Genomic DNA, 17,311 nt, shown 5'->3' on the forward strand with positions numbered 1-17,311 from the left:
TCATTGCAGGAATTCTGAAAAATCTGTGGGGTTATCAGAGGTGATTATTCCCCCATCTGAAAGGGTAAAAGTTAAGAGGGTAAATAGGTGAGGCTTGTCTCTGGTATGCATGATGTGGGAGTCTTTAGGAAAGACTGTTGAGAGTCCTGCTGTAAAAAGGATAAGAAATTAGGAACCAAATTGGATATCAAAACATGATAGCATGAGAGTTGTGGCTGTGAGTCTTTGGTGAGGTGAAGATGAGTGGGCAAAAGATGGTTAGATCTAGGGCTGGAAGGGCACCACTTAGCCTGAGTGATGTGAAACCAGGATGACAGTCTAGCAACTTTGACCACTGCTGAGGTTGCCAAGAAGAACAGGTTTGGGCTGCTCTAACTTGGTTGTAGTCTTTGTGATGATTTGTTGTAACAGGACTTTAGTAAGTATATCAGCAGTCTCCCTGGTTGTGGGAAAGGCCTTTATGTATCCTGAAAAAGTATAAACAAAGGTGAGAAGATAAAATTTATCTGTCAATATTGACGAGGGTTGTATCTGAGAAAATGGTGAAAAAGAATGGAAGGGGGGGCTGTATATCCCTGAGGAGAGGTTTATTAGTGATAACAGGTGTAAGCTTTTGAGGCCTCAGTGTCTGGGTCAGTCTGCATAAACACAAAGGAATAAACAGGTATTTTTAAGATTTAGAACTATAAAGTGAGTGGTGGAGTGAAGGATTTGAGAGCAAGGCATAAGGTTTTGGCATCACTGGGTGGACTGTGTTAACAAAAGCACTACTGAGTATCTTAAGATCTTGCAGTAGAGGGTAAGACCCATCAGGCTTGAGTACCAGGAGAATAGAAGTATTATAAGATGAATAGATAGCTTTAAGAAAACCATTGTCTAAAAGGCACTTAACTATAGGTTTAAGTCCCTATAAATGTTTGGAAGCCATGGGATATTGAGGAACACAAGGAAAAATTGAAGGGTCAGCCAGAGAAGAAACAGCCTGGAATCTGCATGAAATAGGCCCTGTTTTTATAGGCTGCATGGGTTGGCCATCAATACCCCCTATAGAGACTGAGGACTCAACATAGCAGTCTGAAAGCTCAGGAAGAACCCTATACATGGCCTCTATGTCCACAAGTATAGAGAATGTCTTATCTGAGACTTCTAGTGGGATTTGGGACTCTGAGATGGACACCTTAATGGGAGCTGTGGGCCCCAAGCCCTGTCAGTCTTAGCAGCAAATTTAAGCAGATCTGTCAGCAATGAATCTGGCAGTGTTGGCATTTCCTGCGAGGGCTAAAAGTTAGGGTGGCTTACCCACTCTCTGGTGGCTAGCATAGTCCCAGTAGCCCTGGGATAAGTTCTCAAAGGAATGCCAGGATAGGGCACTCTCTTGCCCAATGTCCTTCTGCTGCTTTGAGGCATGGTCTGGGGAGGGGCTCAGACAGCTCCACCTTGTGTCCATTTACCTGTCTTAGAACTCCAAGGGTTACTACTAAAAGATCAAATTGTTAATTTTTATTTCTGTGGTTGAAAACATGAAAAGCCATATTAAGAAGGTCTCTATGGGGTTTGAGGGCCAAGTTTAGCCTGTTGTCTTGGGATCTGGTCTACAGTAGAAGGTGTCTGTAGAGTTAAGTAAGTATTCAGGAATCAAATAATACAATCAACAGGGTATTTATTAACTTTAGTAATGGCTTCCCATAAGGAGAACAAAGTCCAGGGAATTTTAGGAACTGACATGTCATTTATGACATATATAAGTATTTCTTTATGTTATTAAAATGTCTAATGCCATCTGATTTTTGGAGGATGGCCTGTTTTATTAATTTTTACCTTTTTATTAAGGAGAGAGGTCAGCTATGGTGTCATTTAACATCAATTGAGTATAGTTAATTATGGCTGGGCAGAGGGCAAAGCCAGGGAAGGCAAACAGGCTGGGAAAGGCTCAAGCCTGGCCTCTGTTTAAGTGTTGGTCTTGTGGTTTTGCATCATATAACCTTTTTTCTGGAAAAGATCTAGTAGTTTCCAGTGAAAGGAATTTATAATTGCCTCTTAATTTCAGTTGTCTAACATCTAAGAGTTTGGTAACTGTATAATATAGGCAGCAGTAAGCTTAACATAGAACATTAAATGGCTATCAACCATTAGCATTTTAACATTTGAATGCTGAAGAAATTTGTGAAACATATCTAAGCATATGTCTGGATCTGAAAGAAAACATTTGTCATGGCTCAAACACAAGAAAAAGGCAGTAGAGACTTTTTCCCAAGATGGGACACTGTAGTCTGGGAGGCAGAACCACGGGGCTCTATCTTGAGGTCAGCTTTCCCAGCCCTAGGTAATTTACCTATGGCAGGAAATGAATTCCACTGGGTTACCTGTGCATCAGTAATGCCCCTTATAGAATGTTGACAAACAGTGGTTGCTCTGCCAGCTAATGAATCACTCTTATAGCAGCTTCCACCCTCAAAAGGCAGAGGACAGTTTCCCCAGCATCTGTTTGGTGAATCCCCATTGAGCCAGTGGCCAATGGAGTGAATGGAATGGTGACCAGACAGATACCTAGATTCCTTTGTGGAGACTGACTCATCTCTGGTTATTGTGATAGCTCGGACCCCAGAATAAAACCCAAGGAAGCAAGAAATTAAAATTTGGGGAGCAAAGGCTTTATTTTAGGCCAGGCCTTGGGGACGCAATCGCCGGGAGCCAATTTGGAGACTGCAAACCACACAGCTGGGGAATTAGGGTTTTAACGGTGAAAACCACAGGAATGTTGTAATCGCTGACACAGTTAGGTAGCACCTGGGCAGAACTAATTTCCTTGAAGATAAGCATTTCTTAAAGAACAGCACATTTTATTACAGATAGTCGGATGAGAGGTAGGGGATGGGGTTACAGGAAACTGGTACTTAAGGCTTTTACAGCTTTCTCAGGAAATGGAAACTTAACCTAGAAAATAGGAAGGGAAGGGGGAGGCTGAGTGGTGCATACAAAACAGAAATGAGGTGCAGTTGTTAAAAGTAGGCTATAACATTCCCTTCTGATGTTGTGACTGAGGTCAAAGCTTTGACCTAATTTTAAGGATTTTGAGGTACAGGCTCATAGGCGTGCTGGCCTAACATCATCAACTTTATGCCTTGCATTTGTTTTCTGACATATATAGTTATTCTATTGAGTATATAAGGACCTACTGTGACCAAGAGCAGTACTCCTAACAATGGTCCAAGCAAGGGCAGGAGATAGGGCAGGATTCCATTCCAGACACTCCATAAAGGGTTTTCAAATAGCTCTCTCCTCCTTTTAATTAGGTCTTCCTGTAGTCTCTTGATTTTATCCCCTTCTGTTTTGGAGAACTGCTTCAACCAATGAGTTTATCTGGTCTTGAATGACCTGAATGGTACTAGATAATGCCTGCACATCACTAATGATCTGGTTGGAAAGTTGGACAGAAACCCCTACTCCTGCTGCCCCCATACCTAAGGCTCCTGATATTCCTAGGCCTACTAATAAAGGAATAAATTGAATTGTCCTCTTTGAGCAGTCTGCAATGTAATCTAAACTAGAAATGGGGACAGGCTCATCCCCGAGTAGGATCTCTATATCAGGCAACAGAATACCTGTTACACATATCCCTGTCCAGTTAATTGGGAGGAAAGTATAGGCCATATTTCCTCCACAAATAGATACTTGCCCTTCGTTAGGATAAAGGGAGGCAGTCCGGTTAACTATGGAACTACAATTAGTAAATGCAAAGAACCCCACGTCAATGTCAGAGGTATCGTTATGAAAACCTCCTTGGAGACAGAGAGAGTCCTTGAACCCTACTGGTTGTACTCTAAAGGGGGGACCAACACTACAATTTAAGTAATCTTGTTCCTCCAGCATAGTCAGAGAAACATTGGTGGGGATCGCAAGGGGCATGGGGGAGCCCTGTGCCATGCATAACCAGCAATCTTCAGCCAAAGTTGCATTGGAAGCATTTAAGGCTTTATGAGTGGTCTCTAGAATATCACAAGTTTGAGCATCCAGATCAACTCCCCGCAATTTAGGCAGCATTAAGGGGTGGTAATGTATCTGGGGAAACATTATTTTTATTAGCTGCTAGATTTGTTCCTCAACCATGAGTTCTCTGATCTTGTGAGCCACCCCCATCAGACACATGTATAGGGGCCACCCTGCTCCAGCACACTGATTTACCAACCATGCTGAGACATGAGGCTTGAGCATACTTTGAACTTCCTATTACTCTTGGATTGGTGGACCAATCACCTCCAACACTTCCAGCCTGTGTCCTCATAAGCTCAGCAGTGAAGTAAGTTTTGCTATCTATGCCTATACATTCTTGTACAGAGTCATAGCAGGAGGAGTGCATTTCTGAATAATAAGAACAATTCTGAGGGCATGGCCCTGGCTGGCTGCCTTTGTTAGGTAACCCGTGGTGCTTTAACATACACATCCACCTTTGAGTCAAACACTCTGTAACTGAGGGTATAGCAACAAGGAATATTAACTTGTTCCCACAATCTGTCTGAAGACTGTATGCATACAATTCATCATTTGTGTGGGAAGGATCTCGATCCTTGTTTCCTACTGTATGTATAATTCCCCTCAAGTTGGTGTCTTTACCTTTAGTAATATAGCCCTCTCCGCAATCACAGGGGCTCCCATACAAAGATCTTAACAATTGTTCTTTGCTCACAGGGGGACTAAAGCCACCGTGCAAAGTCGGCATCAATGTTATTAAAATCAAAGTGGGGCTGGGGATTTAGCTCAGCAGCATAAGCACCTGCCTTGCAAGCAGGCAGTCAAGAGTTTGATCCCTGGTACCGATAAAAATGAAAAAGACAAAAAAAAAAATCAATGCAAGCAAGCTGAAACAGTTCATGACTGGCATAATCTAACTGTATTTAGTCAATTTTAAGTTTAAGGGGTTACCACTCTGCTGTATAGTCCATTGAGAACACTCCTCGCTGTCTGTTGCTTCCAGTGGTTTTACGTGGGTATGGTGAATCCATGGCAGTCTTTCCTGCTACCTTGATGGTGTGGGAGTGCTGAGCACCATGGTGAAAGATCCTTCCCAGCGGGGTTCGAGGGAGTTGCAGTGGTGGCATCGCACCAAGACTGGAGTCCCTGGCTCAATTGGTTCCTTGAGAGGTGTCTCTGAAGGCAGATCCGGGTGTTTTTGTCTAAATAGCTGGTGGATTAAAGTCAACATGGGTTGGAGAGTCTGCAAGGACTTAATGAGATCTTGATTAGTTATTTCAGCTAGTTTATTTTCTGACAATCTTGCAACCAATGGCGGGGGCCTCCCAAACATAGCTTCAGAGGGGGAAATTCCAGAAACATATGGGGTACATCTAGCTCTTAACAGTGCAAAGGGAATAAGGCTCACCCAATTATTGCCAGTTTCTAAAGACAGCTTAGCTAAAATGTCCTTGAGAGTTTGGTTCATACATTCTACTTGCCCTGAGCTTTGTGGCCGATAGGCACAGTGGAGTTTTCCAATTAATCTTTAAACCCTGGGCTAAATTTTGGGTGATTTGGGCTATGAAAGCCAGGCCATTATCAGACTCCATTGATAGTGGGAGGCCAAATCAAGGTATGATCTCATGCAATAGCTTTTTAACTACCACTAAGGCTGACTCAGACTTAGTAGGGACAGCCTCTACCCAGCAAGTGAAGGTGTCTACTAATACCAAGAGATAGCGGTGCCCCTGTAAACCAGGCTTTACCATGTCCGTCAAGTCTACTTTCCAATGTTCTCCTGGAACAATTCCTAGATGTTGGGTGGTCTCCAGCATAGAGCTCTTGGCTGAGTTGACTAACAAGCACTGTGGGCATCTGGAGCTCAAAGAGGTGGTCAGTTTGCAGAGTTTTGGAATAAAAAACTGAGTTCTGAATAATTCTGCAAGTTTAGTTCTCCCTAAATGTGTAGTTTGGTGAGGCCGGTGTAACAGCTCCCATCCTAGTGCCTCTGGTAACCGTACTCATTTATCAGGTAACTGGTACCAGCCCCCTGGGGTGGGGCACTTTGCTCCAAGTTGAGATGCTAACTGTAGGTCTTTACGTAGACTGGTTCTGACAAGGTTGGAGGGACTAGCATCAGAGCAGTTACTTCCTTGGTTGGCTTCTCTGATGTGGTTGTTATTTTTCAAGCGGCTGATCTGCCAAACTGTTTTCTAAGGTGACAGGGTCATCTCCTGTCTGGTGAGCCTTGCAATGAATCATAGCAACTCGTTGAGGTAGCCAGACAGCTGCCAGCAAGTCTAGAATCTGTGGAGCATTTTTAATCTTAGTCCCAGCTGAGGTTAAGAGACCTCGCTCCTGATAGATGACTCCATGTACATGTACAGTAGCAAAAGCATATCTACTGTCAGTATAGATGTTTACCCTCTTTCCCGTGGCTAGTTTTAGCACCTCAGTCAAAGCAATAAACTCCACCTTTTGGGCAGAGGTGCCAGGCTGTAATCACTTAACTCAGAGTACCTCCTTTTCAGTGGTCACTGCTGTCCCGGGCACTCATTTGCCATTCTGGATGCCGCTGCTTCCATCGATGAAATAGTTGTCAGCATTTCCCAAAGGCTGGTTGGTAAGATCAGCCCATAGGTTGTGCTGCAGTTCGAGGAAGTCAGCACACTCATGGAGAAGTGTCCTTTGTTCCACCAGGTCATCATCAGGCATAAGGATGGCTGGGTTTAAAGCTGAAGAAGTCTTGAAAACTACCGACTCTGGGTCTAGAAGCAGGGCCTGACAGTCTAGAATTCTGGCATTCAAGAGCCACTTTTCGGGAGTGGAATTGATGAGTCTCTAGACTGTGGTAGGTCACTATAGAAATCTTCTGTCCAAAAGTGAGGGTTTTTTTTTTTTTAGCCTCTTTAAGTAACATTGCCACAGCAGCTAGGATTCTCAGGCAGGGAGGCCACCCTCCTGTCACTGGATCAAGTCTTTTGGAGAGGTAGGCTATAGGCCTCTTTCAAGGGCCAATGTCCTGGGTTAGGTCTCCTTTGGCAATGCCCATGAGTTTATCTATGAACAAGGTGAACGGCTTGGTAATGTCAGGGAGTCCCAGGGCTGGGGCCTCTGTCAAGGCCCAAGTGAGCTGCTGGAAGGCCCATCACATTTATCAATGCAGTTCAGTGAGTTTTGAGTTTCTCTCTTATGGGAGTCATATAGAGGCAAGCTTTTCAGTAGAATTTAGCCTATAGTATCCAACTGCCCCCAGAAACTCTCATCAGTTTTTTTTTTTAAATTTTCTCTCATAGAGCAATTCTAACACCTTGGTTATCTTCTTGTTGGTATCTTCTTGTAAATTCTCTCAGTTCTCAAAGACCTTTTGTGGTATCTCAATTAACTGGCTTAGGGGCATTTTCTCAAATCTCTCAAACCTTTGCAATTTTTGTCTAACATGTGGGGCTGACTGAGTTGCAAAGAGAACAACTGGTGATACTTAGGAAACCTCCTCACCTCTGGATGTCCAATCAGGTGGGATAAAAGGAAAATGTGGTTTTGGCATTCCGGATCAGAGAGTAGGCTTCATCTGGATGGTGCACCGCTTTTATTCCAGGGTGCCTCGTGGAAGGCCATCATTTTACTGAAATTATATTCTTAACAAAAAAGGGCTTTTTCATAGGTAACAAAATTGTGCTGCATAATCTCCCAGATGTTCACAGCACATGCAAGAACTTGTATCTTCTCTCTAGTATCACCTATAATCTCATTTTAATGGAAACATTTTGCAGCAAAGGTTTACCAATCTTATCTACCAAAATTGATCTAATACTGTCAAATTCTGAACACATTTACTTCTTGTCAAACCTGTTATTTGCAGTACTATAAACCAAGACAAATAAAATTCACATCCTCTTGAGCTTTCTACAACTTACAATATACCCCCAAGTTGAGCTTTTATCTTCCACATTCTCGTGCAACCAGACATTTTTACTTGAAGACAAAACCACTTTCTTTGTCCCTCTTTTTCTTACTATTACCAGTCAATTATCTTTCCTCTTGCTTCTCAGACAACATTAAAACTCTCTACAAAACCCTTGAAGTCACCTTTTAGTAGTCTAAAACATATTTAATTTTTAATGTATTTTACCACATTAAAATGCTGTATTTAAAAAAAAACTGTAACCTTTTTACTGGCTCAAATATAGTATGACCTGGTTTTTACTTAGTAAAGTTGATATGATTCTTAAAAACCATAAATATACATAAGTATGTGCACATATGTTTGCATTTTAACCAGAAAGAAAATACTTCTTTTAAAAGGCATGCTGAGGTTTCAAGTAATCAATTGAGGACTAAAACATTAAACAAGGCACCACAACATTAAAGACACAAACAAAGGTTGCTTCGTGCACAGTTTGGTTAGCTAAAGGAAATAATTTTTTTTATTATGAAACTTGAGTCTAATAAGCCATATGGATCCTGCAACAAAAATGGGCAACAAGCCCCTAAGCTAGTAACAAATTCAAGCACGCAGACAATTCTAAAGTACAGAAACACTGAACATAAATATCTAAATCCCTTTGTCCATTTTGGGCTCGTAGAAGGGGTTCCTAGGAGAGAATGTTCTGTTAGATTTGGGGTAACCAAAAGGAGAATTAGACCAAATGGACACACAGACAGACACACAAGTCAAGACAAGCTGCAGCAAAATGGCCTTTGCTCAAAAATTGGTCAAATTTTGGGATCTGGAGGAATTATCAAATTAACCAATGGAGTGGTTTCCCACTGGGGGCAGAGTCACCATGGATGAAGTTCGTCCCCAAAACTATACAAACGGACAAGATTTGTCACAAAAAACCAATCAACTCTGTCCTCGAGAGGTCCCCGCTTCCCAAATTGAGGGTGTCCCCTCCCCAAGAGTACAAACTTACTGCGGCCCAAGCAAACCCTCTAGAGTACTTACTTTCAAATGTTCAGAAATGAGTCTGGGGTCTTGCTCTCATCCTGGATAGGCTCCCAAATGTGATAGCTCAGACCCCGGAATAAAACCCAAGGAAGCAAGAAATTAAAATTTGGGGAGCAAAGGCTTTATTTTAGGCCAGGCCTTGGTGACACAATCCCTGGAAGCAAATTTGGAAACTGCGCGCCTCACAGCTGGGGAATTAGGCTTTTAAAGCTGAAAACCACAGGAATGTTGTAATCACTGACACAGTTAGGTAGTGCCTAGGCCTTACAGAACTTCCTGTAATTTCCTTGAAGACAAGCATTTCTTAAAGAACAGCACATTTTATTACAGATAACCGGATGAGAGGTAGGGGACGGGGTTACAGGAAATTGATACCTAAGGCTTTTACAGCTTTCTCAGGAAATGGAAACTTAACCTAGAAAGATAGGAAGGTGGGCGGGGGGGGGGAGGGGAAGCTGAGCGGTGCATACAAAACAGAAATGAGGTGCAATGGTTAAAACTAGGCTATAACAGTTATCCAAGCTGATAGAAACAGAGAACTGTGGGTTCCTGGCCAGGATGATTCTCTGGTGGACACCCAAAGTTTCTCAGTGAAGATTTGCTCATGACTACTGAAAATTTCCACTTTTCTATATTTATTTCCAAACTTTTCAGTGGATTTTCAGATCACTTTGACTACCTTCCTCCACCTTCAGAGATATTAATTTTTTTTTCTTTTTCTTTTTATTGGTACTGGGGATCAAACTCACGACCGCCTGATTGCAAGGCAGGTACTTATGCCACTGAGCTAAATCCCCAGCCCCCAGAGATATTATTTACATTTCACTGCAAGTAGTAAGAAAGAATTTACATTTGTGCTTATATATGTTAATTAAGAGTAAATAGGCTTTTCTTTTCTGTGTGCCTAGGAAATTGATGTGCCTTTTGCTAACATAAACTGTGACTGGTAGATTTACAAATTTAACCGTAGTGGAAAGAACACCTACAAACTGGGAAACAATCTTAGTGAACTATCCATTAGACAAAGGACTTCTGTATAAACATATAAAGAATATTTAAAAATCAGACCCCCCAAATACAAGGATACAATCCAAAAATGGGCATCTGAGATGAATACACAATTCTCAGATGAAGAATTACAAATGCCAAATAAATACATGAAAAAATGTTCATCATCATTACTCACTAGAGAAATGATAAAAATGACACTGAGGTTCCACCTCACTCCAGAAAGAATGGCCAAGATCAAGAAAACTACCAACAATGAATGCTGGAGAGGTTGTGGGGAAAAAGGAACTCTAGTGCACTGTTGGTGGGAATGTAGACTGGTGCAACTATTGTGGAGGTCAGTCTGGAGATTCCTCAGAAAGCTGGGATTGGAAGTCCTATTGGGCCTATTCCACTTCTAGGCATATTCCTAGAAGAACTGAAAACATCATACCACAGTGATATATGTGCATGCACATTTATAGCAGCACAATTTGTAATAGCCAGATCTTGGAAACAACCTACGTGTCCATCAACCGAGGCATGGATAAAAAAGGTTATGGTATTTTTATACAATGGAGTACTACTCAGCTGTAAAGAAGGATCACATTGCGATATTTATAAATAAATGGACGCAACTTGAGATCATAGTCATAAGCGAAATAAATCAAACTCACATGTATAAATGCCAAAAAGTTTCCCTAGTGTAAGAAATGGTAAGAATACATAAAAGTATGTGGTAATCATGAATCCCCATTATATTGCTTTGAAGCCTTATAATGTTTTCATTGATTAATTGTAATGGTTTTATACTGGGTTGTTTGATTTTATTGTCTGTGATGGTATGAACAGCTATTTTGAAGAAAACAAGACCTTATTATAGGTAGTGGTGATGTAATATCATCTTGTTTTGAAGTCCCATCAAGCTTTTGTTCTTCTGTATCCATCAGTTTTATCATGTTGTATCTTATTGGATTTTATTATATGTGATATTATAAACAAAATTTTTTATAGACAAGGAGATAATATAGAAACCATTGTTCATTTCCTGTTAGTTGGTTCTGAATACCCTGTAATACTTTCATTCTCTTGAATGGTTTTACACTGTCTTTTTATGTTTATAGTATAGTGTATGAAGGTATATTCAAATATTTCAAGGAAAGAGACAGTATAGTGGCGACTGTTATGTCATACTGTCTTGTGGTGAAACACTGCGTTGCTTAAATTGTTCTGTTCTGAACTGTGCTGTTGTGTCCTCTTTTATCTTAATCTTTTTTTAAAATAAAAAAAATTTAACATGTGAGCTTCAAAGGTATGGAAATTTAAATGAAGTAAAGCCTTATTCAGCTACGAGGAAAGGTTACCAAGGTAATTAAGTGGGAGACAAAAGCCTGGAGACTCCTTTGCCCAGTGCACAGGACAGAGCTCTTCGTCAATTGTTCTACCTATCTCTAGAGGGAAAGAAAAAATCATCCTACTTCCACCTTTTAATGTATCTCTTTTCAATAAGCAAAGTAGTTTATTACAAAGTTATGCTTCCTTCTTTAAGCATTCCTTAGGGAAACAAAAGTTCATGAGCTATCTGGGAGGATAGGAGTGCAGGTCAAGCCGAGGGTGGATAGGCTGACCGAATCTATCTTCCGTTCTCTCCAGAAGGCCTCACTGCTCAGGGGCAGTGTCAACCAGGGACACCTAGAGACTGTTTGACAAACAGGAGTGAAAAGGGATCCCTTGTTTATTTTCCTTTATTTGCATAATTAAGTATCTCAACTCATAGCTCAGTCAAATGTCCTGAGTTCAATTCTCAGGTAGAAAAAGGTTTCATACTTATGCCTTGCTTCTATATTACAGACATGGGCAACACAATGCCAAAGCCCCTTACTTCTTTGGAATGCATGCTTGAGCACTGGAAGATGTTTGACCCTTCCATGTTGAAAGAGTCAATAGGTATTTTGCTGTATGAATGTATGATCTTACCTACCCCCTAGAGCCAAAGTGGAATACAGAGGGAATTATTAAGTATGATACTCTTGGAACTAGAGACATGCTGTAAAAAGGAGAGAAAATGGTCAGAATTGTCTTATGTTCATATTTTCTATGCATTGAGAAGTTCTCCTTGAAAGGATTTTGCCCTAGATACGATATTATGGCAGTGGGAGGCTGGACCAGTGGATGTCTACTTTGAGTTCACTTCCCCCTTCTCCTATGACAACTTCCATTTCCTTCTACAATTGGTATGAAAAAAAGTCCCAATCAGCTGCTCGTGCATCACCAATGCCTGCCCTAAGTGCAAACCCCAGTCAGAGGTTATATATATGTTTCCATAACCCATATCCTGATCAGAAGCAGCCTGGCCATCTTTGTCCATGGGGCGATTCTCCACATCCTTAAAATAAAGGCTACTGATTCTTTTTTTTTTAAATTTTATTTAATGAAAGACTAGACAAAACAGAAAATGGTTAGAAATAATAGATACTTTCAAGAAAAAAATAAACAGTAAGAAATCACTAGGTGATGATTACAAATTTTCCTCTTACAAATAATTATTCAAGATAGTAAAGTGGAGCATATAAAGTCTGGATTCAAACAGTGAGACTGCAACCAGTTCTGTTCAACTATCCAACAAAAACTTAGAAATATGGCCATTGATCCTGTACACTTAAACATACATGCAATTATCCATATCTTCAATTATGTTGAGATTGAACAAACCCAAGCAGGCGAATATCACTCTGAACAAAGAGTAATACTGTTGCTGGGTTTCACATTATGACACTCCAAGATCAGCACTGGGTACTTTAGTATCTCTTTTTCTTCAAAATATCTGTTCATTTCATCATGTGTCATAAGGTCAGTTCTCATAAACTGTTTATAGATTCTACACATGCATGAATCTTAACATGTATTTCTATCCTTTCTATATTAGAGGGAGAAACAAAACCATGAAAGACAAAACTAAAGAAATTCCTATAAACACATGAAATGAAAAAGACATGTAAGACCATCGAATAAGGAGTTCTGTCATAGTTTCTGTGTTGTCTCTTGTTATCTTCAATAGAATTGACTGTATCATCAGACATAGTATAATTGAATATATTAGTACATAACAGTATTAATAAAAATACAACTTTGTATATAGTATAAAACTTCAAAAAAAGGCAGTTATCAAACCAGAATGTGTATCGTAGAATCTTGTTATCTTCAGTGTAGTTGCCTATACCCTCAGACTTGATACTACCAATCATTACAGTTTTGAATGAAATCTGTCGATACCAAACATCAATCAAACAAACCAGATTTAACTAAGATCAGTCATGATAAAATAATATAAGTCATACAGGGCTCCATATTAAGTTAATAGGAGATTAAAGATGATTACTGTGCTGTATCCTGATGTTTTTAGGATAGTTGTCTGTGCCCTGAAATCTAATGCAAGTAGACAAACTGGGACAGAATAAAATCTATCTAAACAGAGTGGTGTGAGTAATGTGGGTTTTAAATCCTGATACACTATTAATAATATCTTCTGCCATCATTTTAAGACTCTCCCTCCCTTTTTACTTCCCCAGGGTATACTATGCCTTTTTGGGTCTGACCAAGACCCTTGGCTTTAAATGGGGAGGGCAACCTGCTATTTACCTAAGTGTTTCCAAACCTTCTCTTTCCTGGACTTGATCTCTAATTGCATTCCTTTACCTATTAAAGCCTGTCTTTCCAACCTATCCACAAATACTGATCTAGTTGCCCCTATTACTCTCTGGTTCTCTGTCACATAGAGAGCATTGTTTTCACATATTTGATTTTCAGCCCTTGTACTCTTTTTCATGTTAATTATATTTCCCATAAATAGCATTTTGGTGGGCCCTACCTCCTGATTTACTCCACGTGTGATTCTTTTTTTTTTTTAATTTAGTGTATGAAGGCCATTTATATTAGAGATTATAACCAATCTTCTCTGCCTCATTTCTGTTATGGTCTTTTTTGCCATCAGTTGTGTGCTTATCTTCTTCATTCTATTTTCTAATCCATTCATTGAGGCCTCTCTGCCACTGTTCCTGGAATCCTAGTACTTTTCTCTTTTCCTAGAATGCCCTGCAGTGTTCTCTGTATAGTTGGATTGGTGGTTGCGAATTTCCCAAGTTCCTCTTTGTCTTGGAAGCATCTTGTTTCTCCATTAATTTCTAGAGAGAGTTTATCAGGGTATATCAATCTGGGCTGGAGATTATTTTCTTTCAGAGCTTGGAATATTTTGCTCCAGGCTCTTCTTGACTTGATGGTTTGTACTGAGAAGTCTACTGCTATTCTGATGGGCCTTCCTTTATAGGTTATCTGTTTTTTGTCCCTAACAGCTTTTAATATTCTGTTTTTATATTGAATTTCTGAGGTCTTGATTATTATATGCCTGGGTGTAGCTCTGTTTTGGTTGTAGATGGCTGGAGTTCTGTATGCCTCATAGATCAGAATATCATTTCCTTTTCCTATGCTTGGGAGGTTTTCCTTAATTATTTCTGTGACTAGCCTTTGTAGTTCCTTTGTTGTACCCCTGCTTCTTTATTCACATTCTTTATTCTTAAGTTATAGATCCTCTTGTCATCTTCTAACCTTTATATTGTTACTTCTTGTTTCCTTGTTCTTTTTAAGAAATGTTTCCTTTCATGATCCCACATTGCAAATGTGTCTTCCAGTTTGGATAATCTCTCCTTAGTTTCTTTCAAGCAGTTTTGCCATCTTTCCATTGAGTTTTTAATTTCCTGGTAATCTCTTTGAGTTTACTTTATGTATTCTATATTTTGTTTATATTCTTCATCCAATGGTTGTCTCCTCTGTTTGAGTTCCTCCCTTTTTCTGTCTGTGTCTTCTTGAGGGGTGCTTGGCATCTCTTTTATTAATCTTCTTGTATCTTGCTTTACTTGGCTAAATATTTCACTTTTGAACTTGTCTATGAGGTCCCGAAGATATCTCTTTATGTCCCCTGGTGCCATGTCTGATATTGCATGTTTGCTGTTCTCATTCTCCTTTGTATTTACCTGTCCTGGGTCAATGTTCTCAGGGTTGGGGCCTGGGGACTTTTTGTTGTTGCTTCCTCTTCCCATCTTTTTTGTTTCTTTCAGGAGGCCCCAGTTTCTTTCTTTGTTGGTTACAAATCTTCTGAAGCACACTGGCTAGGTGACCCACTGCAGTGTGCTAGTGAGTTGCACACAGGGGCAGCATATGCTGGCCCCTCCCCTCTGGATCAGTCAAGCTGCTGAGTCATTCACTGTATTACTGTGCACTACCTCCCCTCTAGGTCAGTCAAACTTCTGAGGCCTTCACTGCATTAGTGTGCACCGCTGTCATAGAGAACTGATTTCGGATAACCTATTGAGTCTCAGCCAGGTCACATGACCCAGGCCAAGCTCACTCCACCAATCCTATTCGGGTAGGGAACAAATGACTGAAGTCAGTGCTGCCCCTTGTACTTACCAGTCCTGCCTGGTCCCAGAATGTCATCCGATGGAGCCCCTCTTTCTGTGGAATGGCTCCACTCCTGTCACTCACCACAGGTCAATGCAGGCTCCCTGCTCTCTGTTTGGCTGGCTGACCCCTGACCTCAGTGTGACTGTGCCTCCAGTGAGTCAAAGCATTGGGACCTCGGATGGCTCAGCAAGTGGCCACTGTGGCAGGAGCACTTAATCTTTAGCTGTTCCAATAACAGCTGATTGGTTCTTCTCACCTTCGTTTCTTCTTGGATGAGAGAATTGATCTCCCTCTGTTCGGGACTCCCCACGCTGTATTATGTTGAATTCTAAGTTGACTATCTCATGCTGTCTCTGTAGCCAGCTGTTACCTATCCACCATCTTTTGAGCTGTAGCTCTCTTATTGCCAGAGGCAATCAAGCTGACTTTAGGCAAAGGTCTCATTGTGTTTTATCTCACAAAAGTGGCAGGACTCCCTCCTTCTAAGGGAAGTCTATGGCTGTCTGACAACTGACTTCTTAAATAGCAGGCTCTACTTCTAGAAGGACCAGCCATCCAAATAAAGACATGCTCTTTCTGAAATTCTGCCACCTTCTTGCTACAACAGAAAGAAAAAATTGAGATTGATAAACATGACTGTGAACAGATATTTCTTCATACATGTACAGCCCAAAAAGACTTATTAGACACCCTACTTACTGACCCAAATTTAACCCTCTTCTGTGATGACAGCTCCTTCATGGAAAATGGAAAAAGAAAGGCAAGATGTGCAGTGTAACTTTACACCATACTCTTGAATGCTCCTCATATGCTCATACAGCCATATAGAGAAAATTACATAATAGCTAATAGACGTCCTATACAATATAAGGAGATAAATGATCTTTCATTACAGGCTGTTCTTCAAAATTGGATGGCATTAAATATTCTAACAGCAGTACGGGGAGTCACTTGTGCAATTGTAAAAACTAAATGCTGTATATACATTCCTGATTCTTCTGCTAATGTCCCAGTAGCTATTCAAGATATTAGATAACAAATCAATGACATGTTAAATTCTAAAATTCCTTGGACTTTGTTCTTCTAGGAATTAATTCTAGTTTCTCTTGGTGGAAATCTTTGTTAACTATATTCATAATTGTCTTATTGAATTTCTTCTTTGGCCCATACATGCTTGACTGTTTCTTTGTCTTTGTCTCCTCCAGACTTAAAGCTGTGTGCACACCCAAGATGAAAATGCCTGGTGTCTATCAAGGGCCTCTAGACAGCCATTCAATAACTGCGATCCTGTTGAGTTTGAAGAAGTTTGCGATAGGTTATCTCCCATTACCCTCTCATGGCAGTTTGGGTTTCTTCTTCAGAGGGGATATTGTTACAGGCAGCTGAATTAGTCAGAAATATTATAGGCAGTGAGACAGGGCTGGTTTTCAAAGAGCCAGTACAGAAGCCCAGATAGTTTGCAACTGTGGAGGAGACAGACACCTCCTGCTTGAGGCCAGGCCTCAAGACAAAGGATGAAACAAATGCATCTACACCCTAAAGACTGATATTTTAATTAGTTCCCTGTCACCCTGGAGGCACTAAACCATCCCTTTAGGGGAACGTTCACAACTTCAAGAATGCCTGCTTTCTATGTGACTTGCTTTCCAATTTGTCTTTAATGTAATCAGTTTTACCTGAACTATTGATCTTATTGGCTAACTATAGTTATGCCTCACCTTATGCCCATCTGCTTTGTGAGTTCCCCGTCTTTCCCCACCTTGAACACATGGTTTTACTCTATAAAAGTCCCTGGAAAAGACAGGACCCTGGACAACCAACTCGGGTCCCCTTATGACTCTCTCCCTGAGAGAAGCTTTCTGTCTCTCATTAAATATATTCTCCTCGTCACCTCTGTTGTTCCTAAAATTCATTCTTTGATTTTAGAGAACATGAGTTCATGGACATAGTAGGTTGGTAGTTTCA

The sequence above is a fragment of the Cavia porcellus genome, unplaced genomic scaffold (assembly GCF_034190915.1).
Source record: "Cavia porcellus strain 051 isolate PalLab524CR breed Dunkin Hartley unplaced genomic scaffold, mCavPor4.1 scaffold_23, whole genome shotgun sequence".
Classification (NCBI taxonomy): domain Eukaryota; kingdom Metazoa; phylum Chordata; class Mammalia; order Rodentia; family Caviidae; genus Cavia; species Cavia porcellus.